General features: G+C 28.8%; 1 protein-coding gene across 1 annotated transcript in view; it reads right to left on the bottom strand.

Annotated features, from left to right (window-relative positions):
• Positions 1–6,435, bottom strand: part of LOC126707482 (TMV resistance protein N-like) — a 227,195-nt gene that overhangs the window by 51,000 nt on the left and 169,760 nt on the right. The gene's annotated exons all lie outside the window — the stretch shown is intronic.

Genomic DNA, 6,435 nt, shown 5'->3' with positions numbered 1-6,435 from the left:
CATGCAACCGTATGTAAAGATGAAATGATGTAATAAAAGAAGGAGATCGAAAAATCTTCATGAAAGAAAGACTTTGAAAAGCTGGCCAATCAGTGGGGTAGGAAAATTCTTTGAAGCTTCGTCTTTTACAAATGCCCCAACATTATTTACAAAAGAACCAAATTGTTTTAGTCTTTAAATAACTAATTGATTTGTTTATTAGGGATTTTCTTTAATGTCAATATTAAAATAATTGATTTCTATTATTATTTAACTAAATAGTAATAATTTATTATATAAATAATTATATATTAGACGTAATCCTAAAACGGTATGTCAAAATATACCAATACCAAAATATTTTATTCAAATGGATACCAAAATATTCAAAACATTAATTGTAATTCAGGTTAGCCATTAATGTAAGGTCATGAAAGTAGCCTAGGCCCCAGTATAAAAGAGTCCCAAAATTCTTAGTTAATTTATAATATAATATTCTCACACAAATACTTAAACTGTTTAAAATACCCATATCTTTTAGTTAAATAATTTTAAATTTAAAAACATAAACTAGTTAATCTATCACATGTTACTTTTGTCTTTATTTTGCCAATTTGAAACCATTGGTATGTGGTGATTATATTATGAAGTGAAGTTGTAATAGTGTATTTGAGATATTACATTATATTGTCATATGCTTTAAATTTATTCTATTTTATCATAATCATAACTTTTTATCTTATAGAATGTATTTCTTTTAGTTATAAATATTTTTAAATTAGAAATGTCTAGAATAAATTAATAAAAAAAGGTAAAACTCTAAATTTTAATTGATTATCACATAGGATCCTTTGATTAATCTATTACTAGGAATATAATAATATAAGATAAAATTTATATGAAAGCTCACAAGTCAATGAGAATTTATCAAAATTGAGGGTTTTTTTTTTTTTTTTTTTTGAAAATCTTATCAAAACCGAATTAGAAGATAAAGAAATAATATAATGAAAAGATTATAAGGGCAATAATAATCATAATAACGTTAAAGAAAATGAAAAAAGTTTCATATAATAATATTTGACTATATAACAAAATTAAATTATTTTCCTAGTGCATTTTTTGTTTCATCAAAATAAGTTTTTCAAAATTAAAATTCAATCCTAGTTAAAATCTTTTATGCATAATGAAATTAAATGGATTTGTCTTATAATCAATTGAGAAGTAGATGTTAGAGCATTTGCATTAGCAAGTGCAAAATTTATGTCTATTTTAACACAAGAATTTACTTTTTTATTTTATATACCCACTTTTCAAAATACCTTACATCAAATTATATATTTTACACTACATTTCATTAAAATATCATTTTTTCTTAATTTTTTAATTCTTTATATTTCTTCACACACACAATGACTATCATCCACTCATTTATTTCATTCTCAAGATATGTAAAGCAAGAATAAAAAAAAATAATAACAAATTAATAGAGCTAGGCTAAATTTACACGATTATTATAATAATTATGTACTTTTACACAATTTTGCATAACTTTATGTGTGTGAATTTTAGAATTTGTTAACTAAAATGTCATCATTTTTCTATTATATAGGTACTAATAGTGATTCAATTGCTCTTAACAAACTTAAATATAAAGCTTTTATGTTTCAAAATATATATATATATATATATATATATCTAAAGCTTTTATATTACAAAAAAAGTTTTAAATAAAAATTTTAATTTAAAAAATTAAATAAATGTTATTTTAAAAAGTCTAAATGGTTGTGACTTGCGACCTCAAAGACCTCAAAATATTTTTTCTTTTTGACAAAGCTCAAAGACCTCAAAATAGGTGCAAATTATTGGCTGTAAAGTGTAAAAAAAGTACTACACTTTCGGTGCATTTTCTGGTCAATTTTTCTTACTTTCCTGACAGAAAAGACCCGTGTCAATATAGTTATGCTGTTTCCACTTTCCACAAAATTTCCACCAACATCAGTCGAAAGCTTGCGCGTCTTCAGTTTTTCAAGAAAAGAAAAAAAAAAAAAAAAATGAGAAAATGACATAATTACTCAAGCTTTGTTTACTTTTCTCACAGTGCATAGAGTACCGTCAATTTCTTGGATGATCGATAAACGCAGAATTCCAATATTATTTATCGGATAAATTCCATGAACATAACTTGATGTTTGAGTTACTGTCAACCATGTTCGTAACTTTCTAAAACTAATTAATTTGGTCTTTAATATCAAATTAGTTCTTAAATTGTGAAAAATGATTAACTGACCTTACAATATTTATGGACTAAGTTGAATTTAAGGATTAAATTGATCATTTTTGAAAAGTTTTGAATCAAGTTGACCTTAATTCAAACCTTAGAATATGATAATGAAATTTATCTTATCTATGGCTATTGACATTTTTATATTTGTGTGTTTGGAACAAGTTTATAAACTAATTTTTTTTACTTTTTAGTTCTTCACTTGTTCTTTCTTTCTTTTTTTTTTCTTTTTTTTCGTGTAAAAATATATTTTAGCAAACTCTCAAACTAAATAATTTTTAGCAAAAGGCTGAGGCAGGTTGGCTAGCTGTATATCCTTCTTCCACGAAATTTCCTTGGCGCAACAGCAATTATTCCATCTAGCACTAGCAGGGCCACGCTTTTTCCCTTCGTTGTTTTTTCTCTGGAAAGTAAAGACTAGAAACAGTAATTTTCTGACCACGCGCAATGCAGTACAAGGAATAATTTAAGTTTTCCAAAAGATAGAGGGCCCATACAAACAATAATGCATGTTGGAAGGAACATCCTAATTTATTTCCATAGTTCAATTACAGATTTTTTATTTTTTATTTCACAAAAAAACTAACGTATTTTTAATTTTTTACAAAATACTCACTTCATTTTAAGTTTTTAACCCCCCTTAACATAAAAATACACAGTTTTACAATTTTGATTTACTTTACCCTATTTCCATCACCAATTTACCAATGGCTAGAGTAATTTTAATTTAACACAAAAAAAGCTACTACTTTTTTCCCCTTTAATGATGAGGAATCCCATTTTTTTATTTTCTATAAAAATCGAATACCAAGGTACTTAATTGGGGAATTGCCCTTTTTTTTATATATATAAAATTTATTTAAGCCAATCCATGGCTCTTTGAACCCAAATAATTTCAAGGAGGAATTTTTGGAAATGATCCCTAGAGAACGACTAGGAGTTCTTAAAATTTTTAATTGGGGTATTGTTGTATTGGTTTCAATTAAAAGCTTTTCTTTCCCCCTAATCAACACTTTCACACCTTAACATTTTTGAATTATAACATAAAAGTTGAAAAAAAAAAAAAAAAAAAAAAAAAAAAACTCTAAGGATGGCAAAACACTAAGATTATGAGGCCGTTTGGTCATCGAGTTTAAACACTAGTGTTCAATGTTTAAACATTGAACACTAGTGTTCAAAAATAAAAACACGCGTTTGGCAACATATCTACGTTCAGTGTTGCTTGAAAATTGTTGTTGAAAATATGATTTTTAAATGATGCCTTTTGAAATCACTTGTGGCCTCTTTTTAAACAACAAACAACATTGGAAGTGGCAGTACCGTAAATACCTTCAAACACCGTGGGGACCACCTGATGTGACATATTTGTGTTCAGTTTTCTTCCTCTCATCAGACCCTCTACCCTCATCAAATAAAAAAAATTTATTTTGTATAGGATGTCAGCTTTTTTTTAAATCAAACACACACATATCAAACACATATTTATGTTTTTCGACACTGAAACATGTTATTTAAACCATGATACCAAACACTTTTTTTTTGTTTTATAAACACTAAAACACATTTTTCAACAACACTTTTTAAACTACAGTTTTTATATCTTTTTAAACAACAATTTTTGAACTCTATGACCAAATGGGCCCTATGTTTGGTAACAGTTTTTGTTTTCTATTTTCAAAAACTTGTTTTTGGGAATATAAAGAAAAAACAATTTTCTTGTATTTTTTTAAATAAAAAACATGTTTCGTTAGTTGAAATTAAAAAGATAGTTTTTTAAAGAAAAAATAGAAAATACTAAAATATGTTGTTAGTAGGATTTGAACTCTAATGCTAACTCATTAAATGAGACAGATTCATTAAATTAAATATATATTTTCATTGAGTTTTGAAGATTAGAAACTGAAAATAGCCTTTTACATGTTTTCAGTTTCCTTCACAAATTAAGTTTTGAGAATAGTTTTTGTTTTCTGTCTATTTTGGATTGTCAAACAAGTCTTTTAGTTTCAAAAATAGAAAATTGTTTTTGAAAACCGAAAACCATATTATATTCAACCTGAAAAATGACCTAATTAAACTAGGCAATAGTTTAGACCCCTAAATTTTAATTATAGGGCTTAATCAATTATGCCACGTGAAATAAAATTTAAAAAGCGAAAGGAATAGAGAATTATAAACATAAAAGGGGCTAACTGTGGGGCTTTTTGGCATGGGCTGGGGGAGACGAATAGATAGCAACCAAAAAATCCCTTGCCTACGTTTCCTTCTCTGGTATTTCAGAGTCCTCCAATGGTGCCCTACTATTTCTCATATTTCTAATTCTCCCAAAGGGTTAATCACATTATCAAAAAATATTACAATCACAAAAACCATAATTTTCCCCTTATTTCCCAATGTCAATCTTTTAGCCTGGACATAAATCCGATTAGCTTTGGCCATAACCAAGCAATATAGACTCGAAAGTGCTAATAAGTTCATTTTGTATGTTAATGTTTTTACTTTCAAATATCTTGTAAATAAAACATAATAGTTTAATGTCATATTGACTTTTATGAATAAGTAAACTTAGTATATATTTTCACTCATTCTAAACCACAACAGCAACCAGAAGCCAAAGGTAAATTGTATATGCCAACTACTATGTTTCAAATCTAGTATCATGATTTGACTATGTCTATTCAATTTTTGAGACTTTAGTGCTTTAACTCACTTCCATGAAATTACAGATAAATGTAATTTCATGGAAGAAAAGATGAAATGATGTAATAAAAGTAGGAGATTGAAAAATCTTCATGAAAGAAAGACTTTGAAAAGCTAGCCAATCAGTGGGGTAGGGAGATTCTTTGAAGCTTCATCTTTTACAATGTCCCAACATCTATATTTATTTACAAAAAAACCAAATTGTTTTAACACTTCGTTTGGTTGCAATTGAGAGAAGAGAAAGGAAAAGAAATAAGTGAAAGGAAAAGAAGGAAGGGGAAAAGTATAAGAAAACACTTTCCTTATATACGTTTGGAAATGGGGAGGAAAGAAGAAAAGGAAAAAAAAAAGTAATCATTTGTTTGACTTGCAAAGAAAAAAGAAAAGAAAAGAAAATTTTATTATTTTTACTTTTACACCCACATAAATTAGGGAGAGAGATATAAAAGATAATGACAAAAGTGGAAATTCAAACTAATAAGGTCAAAAAGGTGGGCTCTACTTTTTTATTTGCATTTTCCTGCTTTCTTTTACGCCCAAATTGGCCGGATTGCAAACTGTGGGTCGAGAGGATTTGTTTTCTATACATTTCTTTTTCTCCAAACATAAGAAATTCCTTCCTTCCCTTGTTTTCCCTTTCCTTCCTCTCACTTCCCCCCTTCCCAAACATAGCGTTTGTCTTTAAATAACTTACTGATTAGTTTATTAGGGATTTTCTTTAATGTCTATATTAAAATAATTGATTTTTATTATTATTTAACTAAATAATAATAATAATAAGTAATAATTTATTATATAAATAATTATATATTAGCGGTAATTTTAAAATGGTATATCAAAATATACCAATACCGAAAGAGAAATATTCTATTCCAATGGTATATTTAGAATATTAATTGTAATTCAAGTCGACCATTATGGCAAGGTCATAGAAGTTGCCTAGGCCCCAGTATAAAAGGGCCCCAAAATTCTTAATTAATCTATACTACTAATAACATTGTGGGGGCCGTTCGATCAATAGGCCCATTAAGTTCAGGATTGTTGGGCCTGTGGCCCATCCGAGGATGCATATCCGTCCGAGGAGGCCAAGTCAGGTCATAAGGTAGTTACTGAAGGGGGTGGTAGTCAATATCACGAGGGTAGAGTTCTGTATCCGTCCGAGGACGCCGTACTCCTCGGTAGTATGCGTCCGAGGACGACCAGGACGCGGTCTTGTTGCAACCAGACCTCAGAACTAGGTCACCACTGAAGATAGAATAACCGACCAAGGGTGAAAGAGATAAGGCAAACAAATATCTATAACTACAGTTGCCTCCGCTTTAATGACCTCTCAACAAACTCTCTAGCCGCATTAATGTGGAGGTGATACCTGAATAGTAAGGAAGCAGCCTTACAGCTGCCCATAGGAAGTTCCAGGAGGTGCTAGATGGGACAGAAAGAAATCCTCCGAACCCAACCTACACGTGTGCGGTGAGTAT

Source organism: Quercus robur, chromosome 11 (assembly GCF_932294415.1).
Source record: "Quercus robur chromosome 11, dhQueRobu3.1, whole genome shotgun sequence".
Classification (NCBI taxonomy): Eukaryota; Viridiplantae; Streptophyta; class Magnoliopsida; order Fagales; family Fagaceae; genus Quercus; species Quercus robur.
The sequence above is the reverse complement of the archived record's forward strand: the minus strand, read 5'-3'. Positions and strand labels throughout refer to the sequence as shown.